The sequence below is a fragment of the Falco peregrinus genome, chromosome 4 (genome assembly GCF_023634155.1).
Source record: "Falco peregrinus isolate bFalPer1 chromosome 4, bFalPer1.pri, whole genome shotgun sequence".
In the NCBI taxonomy this organism is placed as follows: domain Eukaryota; kingdom Metazoa; phylum Chordata; class Aves; order Falconiformes; family Falconidae; genus Falco; species Falco peregrinus.
The window spans coordinates 41415036-41430919 of NC_073724.1; positions in this window are offsets into that span (position 1 = coordinate 41415036).

The following is a 15884-nucleotide window of genomic DNA, read 5'->3' on the forward strand; positions in this document are numbered from 1 at the left end:
GAAAAGCAAGGTCCCACATGCCACAGCACAAGCTAATGAACTTAAAAATAAGAGAGCTGCCTTCTTAAACCACTGTTGGTGGACCAATTTGACCACTGGGAAGAGACTTCTGTTTATAAATGACATGTTCCTATTTAAATTAACTCAAACTTCCCACTGTGCTATCTTTGTTTTAAAATCAGATTTATACCAGTTAGCAATTTTTCCCTAAAGCAGCTTACAGATCTATGCCATCACAGTTGGTGTCTGACTTTAAGCTGTCAGTAATGTAGTAGTGCAAGATGTTTTTAACTTGAATTATATATATATATATATATATAATATTTAAATTACTTTAAAATTGTGTATAGAGCCTTGTTTTTAAACACTTGTTCTCTTTCTGGAGATTGTGTACACGTGCACAGTTTGTTAGGAATCCAAGAATTCTATGATTCTAATACTCCCACAGAACATGACTAAATAATCAGCAATGCTTCAAATTAACTTAATGCCCCACCCCAGCAGATCAGCTCTTCAAACAGCCTACATTCCTTCACCTGGGAGTGGAAGGAAATCACGAAAAAAAAGTAAATAAAGGAGTGAGAGATGGGAAGCATTTTTGCTGTGTGATTATCCTGATTCTTAACTTGCACTCCCTGACAAACAATAGTGAAGAGCAATGCTTGAAATGTCCCTTCGTCGTGATAGGGAAAATTTGTTTACAGATCAGCACTACTGTTTGTACTCACATTGACCAGTATCTTATTCTGGCAGGCCACTGAATCCAGAGAGAGATTCCAATGCCTTATGTTTTAAAAGCATAATAGATACAAATGAGATGCCCCTCACAGCGCCAATTCTGCCAGGCTCTCGCTGGGGGCTGTAGCAGAAAGGAGAAAGCATTTTCAGGACATCTTTCCCATTTTGCAGAACAGCATTCTTCTCACTCAGCTGGTTTCCCCCAGACTACTCCATAAGGTAGTGCTAAGCTTGAGTTCCTGGCTTCCACTGTAATTTTCACACATAACCTACCTATTTGGGGTGGAGGGTTGGTGGGGAGCATATCTGCACACATGCATATTTAAGAGTACGCCGGTCCACCTGAATTGACTATCTCATACTTACTAGGCAATGACACCAGACCTTCCTTCCAAGCTATCCAGAGGAAATAACACCAAAATTTTGCAGCACTTTTCCTTTCTTCCCACTGTAGTCATTTCACTACCTTAACCCAGCCTGCTAGCAAACTGGTGGATTTTGCCCCATGCTGAGCAAAGTCTTGGTGCAGGGGCCGTATTTTGCCATTTAGCTCAAGACAAAACTCACATGTTTACCAGTCATACTAGGGAGCATTACTGATCTTCAGCAGATTTTGCCTTCTGAGGCAGCAGTTTGTGTTCTATACACCCTCTGAATCACATTCTGCTTTTTAGATTTTGGTATGAAATGATGACACAGCAAATTACACCCTTTTAATACAAAAGGATAATACTTTTCTAGCAACAGCTCATAAGGCTGTGACCAGCTGGTCCAAAATGGTTAGCAATGGTACATTCTCAAAGGGCTGCTGGTACTGCAGCTTCTCAGAGTCTCTAATTCCCAGGTTTTAGGCTTGAAATGAATGGAACATCTTGCATGAAGGCATTCTATTCTGGCTCATGCAGTAGTGGGAGTTTCAGAAGAGTATGAGTTTCCTCAACTGTAAGAAGCTCATCTTAACATCTCGTGTCTTGTTCTCATGATGAGACAACATCTTTGATGACAACTATGTATGTATGTAGATGATACGGGGAGATAGGGTCCCTCTTGAATTCTCTGCCCATCCAAAAAAGAGACAAATGTGAGCAAGGGAAACTCCATTGCACAGCATATGCTGCTACTTACTTTCTTTGACTTGACATTGATGGATGCATTCAAGTATTTACAAGCTGCCTGATGAGATGACTCAGAGAAAGTTTGAAAGAAACAGCACGGCTGACACCCCTGCTTGAAGGGGGAGGAAGTGGGAGGGAAAGATTGCCTTGAGATCAGAGTTTGTGGTTTTTTAAAATGCTGCTGCCTTGCAAGCCCACTCTTTGTGCTGGAGTAATTATGTGGGTGTACTAGGAAAAAAAGCTAAGCAGCCTGAGAAAGGTCTGGCTGTGGGGAAACCCAAATTTAAAAAGCTTGAAGAAGTAGAGCAGCTCAGTAGTCCTGGAGGAGGACACGCAAACCACCTTTGCAAGAGCCTAGAGCAGTTATTGGGACAGCCCGGGGATGCAGGTCAGTCATCCATGGGCAGAAAGCCCAACTCCTCCCTGCTGAGGACACCTCCCATCCTGTGGCATTGCATGGGATGTAGACCAGCATGTTTCTCCCATAACTCGACTGCTTGAATTGAAGGCTTCTCTGACCACGTGGAGATGTGAACAGGAGTAGGGACTGGAGGGTCAAAACCCCATCCAGACATCGTCCTCTCTCTCCTGCAGTGTGTGTGGCTGGGCATCAGAGATGTGCCCCAGTACTCACCAGCACCAAGCCCTCTCACTTGGAGGCAGGCTGGACCCATGGCTAGGTACAGAGCAGCCACCCTGGAGATCATGTCTATCACCACTGACTTTTTAATGAGCAGAAAGCAGAAAGAAGTGTGCATCCTGTTCTGAATTACCATTTTTGAGCTGTTGGGCAGGAAATACCTGCATCAAGCTGGGAAGACACTCCCATAAGCCATCACATTTAACTCTTTCCCTCCATTTTCTTAACGGCTCATGCAGGTCACAGACCAACAGTATAGAAACAAAAGGCAGAGAAGCTGGCTTTCTCCACAGATCCATATGGGAGTGATGCACCTCCACCTGTCCTTATACCTCCTCCCCAGGTCCCAGCCCAGGGAGGGGAGGTGCCCTTGTGAAGCCAGTGGTGCAAGGGAAGAGTGCGGTTAGAACTCAGACTTCATCCCCATCCTCAAGACAGCAGTCCTCATACTGTAACCAGCATGTTAAGAAGAATGACACACACACACCCCCCCCCAGATAAAGAGTTGGCACAGTTCCCCGGCATGAAAAGGAGGAAAAAACCCATTTCAGCTGCATAGTTTATGCTACCCCTTACTGAGTCTTAACATGAATTTTCTAACACACCTTTGTACAATGACAAACCAAGGATGTGAGCTATTTCTTGTACACATTGCTGTTTTGCTTCATGAGGTAAGCTCCCTTCAGAGTCCATTTCAGGCAGCTTCAGAAACAATCTGGCAATATCTAGAGCATCTCCTGTCTGTAGCTCACACCAGCATGCCCAGGTGAGCTCCACGCCAGCTGTGGGGGCCTGAGTAGAGGTGCTGCTGTGGAAGTGGGAGCTTGGTGTGGATTAACCACCCCAGGACCTACCCAGGCACTGCAGCAGAGGCATACCTTAACTTGCAAAAGGAATGTGTTGTATAAGAACTATTCTTCACCTGAAAAAATATCTCATGCTACTATTCTTTTGTATCCTCTAGAGGCCTGAATACTTCTGGATTCTTCCTGTTCCGATAAGTCAAAAAAAAAAAGGGGGGAGGTGGGGCAGGGGGGAAAGAGAGATTGAGAAACTACTGGAAAATCCTAAAATGGCTGTCTTGTTCTGAAGAAATGAGAGAAATGAGGGTATTTATCTCTCTGAAAAGTTTTTTGTAAAAATCTCTAATTGCATTATAAGGTATTTTATTTCCTTGGAATTTCATTTTTCTGTCAGACTTCACTGAAAGGGATATTTTTCTTGTCAAATCTTGTGTAACTACAAAAAAGACACATTTTCCTGAAACACTACCATGGTGAAATATCATTTGGAATGAAAGACATTACAGGAATGTATGTGGTGGTGTTGTTGAAAATAATTTTATGTAACAGAAAGTTGATGGACTTGTAGGTCTTTTTTAGACATAAGATGTAGTTACTCATTTCCCAGTACTCACAGAACTAGTTGCCCCGGCTAATGCCAATGGGAGAACTTCAGTGGACTGCAGATGGAACTGGTTGGGCCACCGGTACCTCAATTTAATTCCTCCTTTCTTTTAGGAATACAGAAAAGCAACACTCTGACTGGCAGAGTGCAATAAGGAAATTAGCTTAATTGCTAAAGCAATAATGCTTAATAAAAAGCATGACACATGAATAAAAACCGGGAGAAAGGAGCCTCTAGCTGAAAAAAAAAAAGCTATACGAGGCTTTAAAATGTTCCCTTGCGTGTGTATATGCAGTGTTTTGTACAGTAACCATAAAAATGACATGGTTGTTTTATACCTTTCAAGCACAAGCAACCTGTTTTGACTTTGTAGCACTTGGTGAGTCATTAGAGAAACCGATCTTACTAAAAGCTTTCCCATTTCTCTTGTTCTTACCAAGATCACAAAAAAAAAAGGCTTGGGTAAGATACATGCTGGAAAAACAAAATAATGTGCATATTCACTGTCTCCCAACCCCTGCCATGTGCCAGCTTGGGTAGCAGGCTTCCTCTCTCTTTGCCATCACCAGGCTAGGCACTGGTTCCAGAGCCGCTCATCTGAGATAGAGCTCCACTGGATACACAGTGCTCTTCCTCCCTTCCTGCAAGTGCATGGGGAGGGGAAATGAGGGCATCTTTTTGCTTGTAAATAGGCTTAGACACTACACAATCTGGTGTAACTGGTGGCTGTGATGGCACCTGGCTAAGCTCAGTCCACCTGGCCATCCACCAGCTTCCAGCCACGGTGTGCCTGGGTACGCTATGCCTCTTGAGTCAGAGCTGCAGATCCAGGCACTGTGCCCATCACAAGTCCCTAGGCTCATCTCCTGCCCAGGACCTGCCTGATAAGCCGTTCTGCCCTGCAGAGCCCCTGTTCTGTGCCATCCTGAGCCCAGGCCACCATCCTGGCTGGTGCAGAGCTTCTCTTTGCAGCCGAGCTCTGCATGGGGAACAGCACAAATGAAAGCCAGAAGACACCAGAAAGTCTTTGCCCAGAGTCCACAATCACACCATTGCTCTCCTTAATAATCAGCCACCAGAAATGAAAACACTTCACAGGAAAAAAAGCAACAACTAACCTATAAATAAAGCATTGCATTCCTTCTCAATGTATTCCCCCCCCCCCCCCCCCCCCAAGCAATCAATTAATGTTTCTGCAACAAAGAGGTTATCAACTCTTGAGTGTGAAAGGAGGGGTCTGATGTGAGTGTGAGAGGGTTACGCTGCAGATGACATACCGCAGAAAGAAGTGTTCTCCACATCCACCTCTCCCACAAGATGTGGCACATTAAATCTAAAAAATGGGATTGGTCCTTGCACTATGGGATCATCTTATCTCTGAATCCAAACAGCTGTGCATTTTATTTACTTATTTTTGAAGGCTGAATAAGCAGCTATGTGTGCAGAGGGGCAGCAGGGTATTCATTTGCTTTATTGTGCATACCTTCAGACTTACCCTGACTGGTTGTGTATGGTATTTTTCCGCTGTGTACCAGTGGACTCTTTCATGGCATCTGAAAGCTCATCAATAAAAATAACTGCAACAAGACAGGAACAGCTTTGCTATCATGCGGCACTTTCAAGTTATCTCTTGATAGCAAGTAGTCAGATGTCACCACTATAAAACCACAGTATTCTGGGATAATGTATAACCCGAATAATAAATCCAGTATTGTATTCCCAGTCTTTCACATCAGATATGCAAGACCCAGTGTCACTGCTTTTCCCTTCAGATTAACCAGGGTTGGTCTGTCTGCTTAAGCTGAATGTTCTTCTGACTCCTACTCCTTTCTAAAACTAACCCACTTCATCTGCTGCCTGAATAAAAAGCTTCATGTTAGTCACGACATCTTCCTGCACTGTTTTATTCACAAAGTTTGACAGAAAAATATGTGTTATGAAACCAACTTTTAACGCTTGATGGAAATAGGTCCGAACCTGCCTGGGCAGCAGCCCTTCTGTGAGACTGAAGGCAGCGTTAAGGGCTCCAATGCATTTTTCCCTACTTGATGTGTTGCCAGGCTTAGGTACTGACCGATCAGACCAAAGACCATCATGCTGGCTGGTCCAAAGGCTCATCAAAGCCAGTACTTCACCTCTGACAGTGGCCAATAGTAGGTGCGTTGGGGGAGAAGAGAAGATGACAAATAAACTGTGGGTTTTATGTTCCCATAGTATGTTCCCACCTTGCCTCAACCTGCTGCTTACAGAATTCTAGAGCCAGACATTGTGCTCACAGCTTTAATAGCTCTGGAAGTGTTTTTCTTCTAGGATTTTGGTCATTTTATGAAGCAATTCAGACTTTCCACCCCATAGCATCCTAAGCAATGGAACATATGCAATGATCATGCAAAGCATGAAACACTTTCTTAATTTTCTTCAAATCTTCTGTCTGATAACACTGGAAGAAGTTCCCCGAAGAGGCTGTAGGATCTGCATCCTTGGAGGTATTCAAAACCAGGCAAGACAAAGTCCTGGTCTAAGCTGGCCCTGCTTACAGAGAGGCTTGGACCAGATTACCTCCAGGGGTCCCTTTCAACACAAATCATCCTGTCTTTATAGCTTTTCAGGGTGTATACCACCTTTTTTAGCAAGAAATAGTCAAACGTATCTTTCTTTTCACTTCTTTCTTACCCATTGACCATGTCATTCATGATCCCACAAAGCACCACAAACCAACAGCCCCTCTCTGCCCTTGTCAGGTCTCTCTTTTCCAGACTTAAGGGGGGTTATCCTTTCTAGCCTCTCCCAACAGGAGAGGGCGAGGTATTCTGTACCTTCACTCATACTTGCTGCTCTTCTCTAAACCTTTATTAATTCTACTTAGTCCCTTCCAAGGCAGGGAGGAGGGACCAAAATTCCCTGCAGAGTTTAAGAGGTGAGCAAACCATGCACTTCCTACTATAAGAAAGTGGTATTTCCAGACTGTTAGCCACACTTCTCCCAATAATCCCAGTCTGGTCAACTTTTTGAGAGCCATGAGCCACAAACCAACATTTTCTCCATAAGGATTTCTATTTCTTTCTTTTGAATTTGTTCTTAATTGTAGTCCTATCTTACAGCATCCTCACTTCTGTCCTTTCCCCATGACTCCTCTTCACCCTTGTACTTACCCACCAGCTGGGGCAACTGGTGTTTGTGGGGCTGTATGGTAAACCAGTAAGTCTCAGCAGCAGCTATCATGACACCAGAAAACTCTTGCTGAGAGGGGAAGGTGGTGGCACTTTGGCAACCTCCGTCAGCATGGCTGCTGGCCAATGAAGCCACTTCTGCTGCCCTGCCCACTGGCCCACATCCCTGCCTCTCTACTGCAACACCTCCAGGAACCCTCTCACACTGTCCTGCCATGCTTCAGAGCGCTCCTCAGCAGAAAGTATCCTCACAAAAAAAAAAAAAAAAAAAAAAAAGCAATGGGAGTTTTCTTCCATGTTAACACCTAAAAATGGCTCTGCGAAGAGGCAGCTAACATCCAAGCCAACACAGGGGATGGAGAGGGACTGTGGGAGAGGAGCAGACGGTGGCACTGCACTGCAGCAGCAGCCGTTACATCAGCTTGGGCTGCCGTGGGACTGCAGCTGTGTACACGCTTATCGGAGAGGAGCCCGTGGAAGCTCATAGCCTGAGGAAGGAAGCTGCTAATGAGCATCTTTCCTTCTTCCCTTTCTCACATGCAAAAGTACAATCCTTTTAATGGTAACTGATAACAACTATAATATGTCATGATTACACCACATTTTTTCCCAGCAAATCCTTGTTGGCTTTACATAAAGTCTGTCTTCACAAAGCCTGTGAGGTATATAACATAGAAGGCTGTCTTACAACTAAATAAAGTGAAGTTCAGGGAACTAAAACTATGTGATTGAATTCATACAGTCCATTAAGAACAGGCAAGAAACAGGACTTAAGGGTCTCAGCCTTCATTAATGTCTTTAACCACTAGAAAAACTGCTCATACAAAAAGAAGAATTCCTCCCTGCAATACTGCTGGGAAGGAGAGTGACAAGAAGCCTGATGCAGCTGTCTGAAGTATACACCTAATTCCTTTTTGTGCTTTTCAGGTACCTTGTCAATAGCCTTATCTTGCAGTATCTGGAACCTTTCTTCTAGGAAAGACTGGATGGCCCAGGTAAGATGCCTCACGCAGAAAAACAATTTTCTGTCTGGGCCAGACTACTCCCCTTTTTCAGATTTCTCTTCAGAAATCCCTTCAGAATTCTCTTCTGATTTCTCTTTACAAATCTGAAAAAAGATAAGCCCTGCTTTTCTAATAGGTAAGGGGACATCCTCCTTCCAGCCAAGGGTCTCTGCTCTCTGACTATGGCCCCTGCTAGCAATTTTCACGGGACTGAGTCAGGAAAGTATTACATCATTTTAATAGATCTGTCCCCATTCAGGAAAGCACTGCAGTCAGGAACATTTGCACTCACTTGCAGACCCCCTGTACTGTCAATGAACTCTTGCAGAAAATGAGTATCGTACCCACAAGACAATAAAGCAGCTTAAGTGTAACATAATTGGAGGGACTTTCATGTTTGTCTAAGGTTTCAAATAGTCCATATTTTTATATCATATGACTTCAAAAATGGTATTTGTTCATGTAATTAGAGACTGTACTGTCACAAGGGAGCCAAATTCAGACTCTGTGTGCAACCTGAACATTGTCGTTTCCTGGCATCTGCTTAAAATATATCCTTAGTGCACTCTTTTATAGGTTTCTTTCCCCTTCTCCTTATTCTAAGGTATTTTAAATACAAAGAAAGATGCACAGAATAAAAACAACAACTGTTCTTCTAACAACAGTGGCAATGCCAATCCTACATACTTCTAAACATCAGCAGGAGAGGCCTTTTTCTGCACTCTAGGAGCTATAACCACACCAAAGACAACATCAGCAACAACTTTCTAGCTTTGCAGAACCTGATCACAACCTGAGCTGCCATGAGGAACTTATCCCACCAAATGCTTTTCACTGGTAGGTCCCAAAGCAAGTTTGGAAGAAAGGCAAGTATTACTGTCCCCATTTCACACTCACACAAGAGTGCTGGTTTCCAGGGAAGCGAAGGGAGATATCCTGAGGAGAGAGGGCAGGAGCAGTAAAGTCATGGAAAAGTACAAGCTCCCCTAAATCCCAGACCAGAGCATGACCAACCCCTGGGGTATGCTGCCTCCTCCACCACCCTGTTAAAGCACCCCACTCCATTCCAGTAAAAGCAAGCAGAATAAGATGGAGGCTCTTCTCTTCCTTATAATTTTTTGTTTCTTGCTCTGTAGCTGATGTACATGTAAACTACAGGCTACTTTTGCAGCAGCCGTTACTAAAAAGGTTGCCACTTGTATGCTGAGCACCATAGCTCTGACGCAGCCCAGGCTCACTGGACCTTTAGACCGTGACTGCTCCCTAAGGCAGCAGCAGGGCCTCTGATGGACACCCGAAGCAGGGCTCCAACCACGCTGCAGTACCTCTTTCACTGTGCATTGAGCCTGGAGGACATGACGATGGCTCCCATTGCTCCTTCAAAATGACTGGGCAAAGACAAACAGCGTTTCAGTTTCAATTTCATATTGAATTCAGGCTGCCCTGCATGTGACTACGCATCGTACCTCCCATAAGAAAAATCAAGAACTTTCCCTAGGGTCTCCCAGGAAGGCCTTGTTCTGAAATCATTGCAGAGAAGACAGCTCTACAAATCATTATTCTATTAACAAAAACATGATGTGCAGAGCAACATGCTTGGCTCCAGAACCCAAAGATAAGGCAGGATGCGGGAATTACCTCCTACCCTGGCCACGAACCCAGAACCACATCCTTTCTCTCAGGAACCACCCGCTGTTTTTTCCTCTGTTGCCTACTACAGACCATGAGAATGGTGGATATCCTACTGCAGCCTAAAAGGGATTGTTTACCCTGTTACGAATACCAAGCCTTGGCAAAGTGGGATTTTTTAGCAGCCCACAACTAGTCAAATCACAGCCTTTGTAACTGTAGTGCAGAGATGCAATCCTGCTCTGCAAGGGCTTACTTCCCATCCCACAGCAGTTTTCTGCTTCTCATAGTTCAACAATGTGCTCTTCAAAACAAAGAAATACAAATGCAACCACTTTTCTGCCCCTCTTGTTTTTAACTAGACAATGGTCTTTTCATATCCCCCAGATTAAAAATATGATGAGATGGCTTTGCTTAAACCTGTACACTAATACGCATATTTTCATGCTGAGACAATGTTTAATAACCTCAGCCTTGCCTAACCGAACAACTTCTATCCAACAGGCATTGCTTAGGTAGGTTCACAGTGATTAAACCCCAAACTTGAAAAGAATTACCTGGATACCCTTCATTATTATGGCTGCATCCCTAGTAAATAGGGAATCATAGTTGGAGTTATAACAACACCATGTTGATCCCATCTTCCTCTATTAGCAATCCCACTAAAGCCCAGGATAAGTCTATCCTTAGGTGAGCAACTAGTGAGCACTCAACACCACTGGCATTCAGTCAGCAGCTCTCGTGCAAGCTCTGGAAGGGCTTAATTTCTACAGTGAGTATTATTCTTCCTAAAATAGGGCAAAACTTAATGGAGAGCAAGACTTTTTACAACTGTGATGGAGTCATGCTCTCATCTATTCTAACAAAAGGATGAAGCCCAGAACAGTCAGAGTTGACAGTATGAATTAATCCCTCTTAATATTTCTTTGGCAAATCAATCTCAAATGCCACTAACCTACATTTTTTTAAAAAACAATCAGCTGGTCTCTTTTTCAATAGTGGGTTTGTATACTCTAGAATCAATTTTCCCTGTTTGTACACTCTTCCATCCCTTCCCAAGTTTAATTGCCTTATTTAAAAATGTGCAAGAACTATATATATCAGAAAAAACAAACCGTTCAGCCATGAGGCTGAGTGGAGACATGCATATCAGTAAACACACTTCCTGAGTAATAGCACACTACGCAGTTTGTAAAATGCAATTACGCAGTAGCAGCTCTTATCAGGAAACGTATTTACACTGATTCCTTGTAGCAATAGATCAAAGAACTTATTTTACTGACCTATATCTGTATTTAATTGTACAGCAGTTTCTTACATAAATAAGCAAATTGTCTTCCTTTTTCTGAATAATTTCCTACTAATGGACAGCAGTTTTCCTGACATAGATGCTCTGCAAAGATTAATTTTTTGAAAACTAAAACTGGTGTCTGAATTTAATATAACTCATCATTGGAAAATCACAGACATCTGAAACACTGGCTGCCTGTAGAGGAAAAGAAGAGCGGTACACACAATGAGGCCATCCTGAGAAGAGACTAGCAGGTGGTCTTATCAGAAATAGCTAGGGGTTGGGTTTTTTTCTCATCTATTTTCTCTTTTGCCTCTACCCACCCACAAAAATGTCTAGAAAAACTTAAGTAATACCCACCCAGCAGAGGAAGACTGAGGAGCATGAAAGGCCCCCAAACCCTGGCTCCCACTCCTTTAGCAGCCAGGGTTGCACCAGGTTTCTTTACTTCCAGGCCATTCACCCAGATTGCCATTGAGACAGGACTTCCAGTACAGCTGAGCAGCCGATGGCCACTCCTTTATTCAGGATTTAAAACACTTTGTTTCCATTCTACTTTAAAAAATCCCCAACAGTCAGTGTAAAGGCTCCCCAGGCAGGATATCATCTCTGGACTGCTGCCCTCCATGCAGCCCTACTCTTTCAACGCCCTGAACCACCTGACTGCTTCCGCACAGTCAAGAGTACCTGCAAGCACATTTGCAGCCGTTAGCAGCATGCTCCAAACAGCATCAGCTGTGGTTTTCTGTGATTATTTGTGACAAGAACAGCTGGGCTGAGGCTGAGCAGCCACAGGGATGAAGCTTTATTGAAGACTGAGTAAGAATGTCCAAGTCCACACAGCAGCCCAAGAAACCAGTCCTTCTATCTCCTACTCTTTAGAGCTGCTATGGAGATTTCTTCAAAATATTATTTATTTTTTTTTCAAAATGCTGACTTGTTAAAAACAGAGGTTCTAAGGGAAATATAGCTGTTAAAATGAAACTTTCAGTAAAAATGACAGTTTCTGTTGCTCTAGGAGCCTTATCTGCTCTGCTAGAGTTGGACTAAGTTTTAGTTTCAGGACTAGGTGTGCTCCTGACCAGCATCATTTGATGGGATGGAGAAGGCATCTTCTCCAAGCCTACCCACTGGAGTAATTTCCACCTTTTATAAATAAAAAACACTTGGAACTGGAGCATGCATCTGAGTCTCCCTCATCACAGAGGAATGCTCAAACCCACACCCACACAGACAACATCTCTTAGAGAAGTGCAAGCAACTTTTATGACCAGAGATATTTAAGGAGACCCATCACAGAGCAGCTGATGGTCTGGTGTCCAGGGAATTCCTCCTGGCACATGAGAACCCAGCTCAAGCCAACTGAGGGTTTAAACCTGTTTCTCCAATAGTCCCAGTGTGAAGCACAAGCACCAGGCTACCACCTAGTCCAGAACAAACTTGCTCTTCTCCGTTTGGAGAATACTTCTAGAGATCTTCTTCATCCCAGAACAGAATGGAAACATTTCTCACCTGGTTCTGTTGTCTAAATTTGTTCTTGAAAATGGCAGAACTGGGTACACTAAGGTTTCCTTTGACAAATTTAAAAGCAGAGTGGTAAAATATATCTTGGATTATATCAATAATTACAGCTAATTCATTACAGCTAATGCAAAAATGCAGGACATTCACATGAATGTTAACTCATCTTTCAGGCAAGGAGTTTTCAACGTGTGGCACAGGCTTCATTTACATGGAAAAGTCAGTCCTCTAACTTGTTTAAGTTATTCACATCAGAGGAAGAAAATAATCAATGCAAGTCCAAATTGTGAAGGAATTTTGTGGATTTGAAATAGTTTTACATACCAGTAAAACCACAACATCATCTGCAAGCTTCACAAAAACCTAAAGTCAACTATCCCTAGTCTGTGGTTATTATGGGAAAAGACATGATACATTTATTATTTGAATTGCGTGTGGAGGTTGATCTGTGTCAGCAGATACTGCCATATGTGGCTGGCTTTCCTGTCATTTCTTACATAGATGCTCTGAAGTCTCTGAGTGACATTTACCAAGCTGTGCAGGAAAGCATCACGCATGTCCCATTAATTCTAAGAGGAGATTGTCGCTGCACTTTTTTTGAAAACTTCCATCATAACTTATGTTGCCTAAGCATTTTGCATTTTCGGTGAGTGATGACACAGAAGTAGAATAAAAACTGATTATGGATAATATCTGAGCTTGCAGAATGTTTGAAGAAGTTATTTTTCCTTGAAAGAAGGAAAAAAGTTGCCGGTCAACAAAGGCAACCACATTTTGGAGTGCTGAAGAATAGTTTGCATCTACCTATGTCAAGCAAAGATCCCTTTTAGTGTTGTTCTGGGAGGAAGGCTGGTTTGGGAGGCTGCTTTATTGCGTGATTATTTTCTGTAACCCAGGATATTTCAATGTTTGCATTACAGACCCAGAAACATACACTTTGGAGGGACAGGAGCAATTTCCTATTTTGGGGGTTCTGCAGTCACACAGGAAAAGCATTCAAGAACTAAGGACAAATGTCACCAAATGTGTGGCACTCCTCCCTGCCCTTGTAGCTGCTTCTTGAAGGAAGAAGCAGCCTCACCTTAAGTACCACACTGGCTCTCATTTCAGGGGAACATGCTGCTGATGAACAACAGTTACCAAGAAAATAAAAACATTTGGACACAATTTCTCTCAGAATAAGGAAGGTCATGTAAGCTGGAAAATATGGCCCAGTAGTTTTAAGTAAGTGGAAGATGATTAAAATATTTTAGACATTGTTTAAAAGAACTTGTCAAATTGTTTTGGTTTAAAATCAGAAAGGTGGCCACTGTACCTCATTATCTTCTACACACCAGGCTGTCTGGCCATGCTCCCTTCATGCAATAGTCTTTACTACTGTTATTATGAAGTAAAGACTTTTTTTGATTAAAAAAAATATATATCCCAGCAACCAGAACATTAAAAATAATACTAGTTACTACTGTTGATAAAATGAAATTATGTTTAAAATGGTCTGCTAATCCATATGTGCTAAACTGTGTTTTGAAATGTGTTAATGTGAGTTAACTAACACATTTTGAAAACACCATCATTTATTTTCTCAGTCCACATATGTCCTACGAGAGTTAATGAAAAAGAAAGGAGGAAGCCCAAGATACTAAAAAAATACAACAGATGCTGATGGATATAGCGTTCCCAAAGAGAGGCCACTGTTGTCCACACTGGCTGTACATGGCTTAAACTTCCTTTTAGATCAGGACTGTGGGGAAAGAGAGGGTCTCTGAAGTGCTGTGTAATTTAACGTCAAGCAAATTGTAGCCTGTTTCTGAGACCAGCACCTAGCATTTTTAATAACCAGGTTGTTCATTTAACATGTACTGGCTTACTAAGTAAAGTAAAGACTGAGGTGGCAACAACGATAAGCAATAAATTTGTTCAGTGGGGAGCTGAAATGTGTCGGCTCATGCCTTGATCAAGTTAAATTGAGAGGTTTCAAAGTACACACAGGAAATGCTCCAACAGATAAACTTTGTCCCTGGAGGCTCATCCTAGCCACTTTTCAGCCTTCTGCACTCGTGTTATCTATTTTGGCAATTCTGTAACTTTAAACCCAGAGAATTCATGGAGAAAAGTGACAGTGATAAAGGTCAAGAGTTGACTTCTAGGGTGATGGGCAAAGTAAAGTCTTGGTTTTAAGAGACAGGCTATTGGGCAGTTGTTAGTCCTTTCCAAAAAAATAAATAAGAAAAAAATAATTAATGGTTTAACAAATGGTATCCTCACTTGCTGTGGAGATCAGTACTATGAAGCCTAGCTCCTGAAAGACCTGAGCCTCAGACTCAATTGACTTCAGATCAAAGAAGGAACAACTTTCCCTGAAATGCTCCCCATGGACAGGAGTTTATAAATAAACGTTTTCTTGTAAGTGGGTTCTCTGCTGTCTGAAATAGTGCCTGTTTGCACTGCAGCCTACCCATCTGTGAGAGCAATACCTGGCAGGTTATTTTTGCAAAGCTTGTAAGAATTTGATTTTCTTGGAGAGATCAATTTGTTGAAATTTGTCAATAGGTTCAAAAGATTTTGGGGGTGTGGAAGTGACGGAGATACAAGCATACGCAGCAGGATTGCATAAGCCTCATTTCTGCAGGAATCAGGATAAAAAGTTGCAGCAGTATGAAAATAAATAATTGAGCAGGCAAAATACCAGTAGCTAGCCAAAATTTCATTCCTGCTGAGGGTGAGGGTAAAAGGAAAGGGGCGAGCTGTCATTTTCCTTAGTGTTTAGGTATTTTAGCCTGTGATACCTACTTCTTGAGAAGTGGGGACATTTTACACATAAAAACATTTATTTTGTCTCTGAAATAAGGAACATAGGATCTTCTTCTCCTATAAGAAAACAACAAAATCTCCAGAAATTGGCAGAAGAAATAGCATTTTTCTGTTGCTAATCATTCATTTACTTGGTGGTAGCAATACAGATCCGTTCATGGAACTCAGTGCTACTAATGCTGACTTTTGTCCATCATATGCAGTGTTTAAAGCTGACAAGTTATTTCACTGTTGGGGATATCAATGCAAACAGAACCACAAAGATCAGAGGTACCTACGTCTGTATGATGAAATAGTCTCCATGGCTGTAATACTTCAGAGTGCCCCAGCCTGACCCTAAAGGGAGCTAACAGGCAAAACCACACTCTAGTTACTAATTCTGAATTAACTACCAGCACAGTTAATACGCAGCATTTCATATGTAATTCAGAAGCTAACTTCTATAAAATCCCTTGCAAAAATACATCACTGAGGTGGGATTTTAGTATATTTGAAAAGGATCTAGTTTATTTTTAAAATAATCAAATATTCTAAGAATAGTAAAGGTAGCATTTCTAC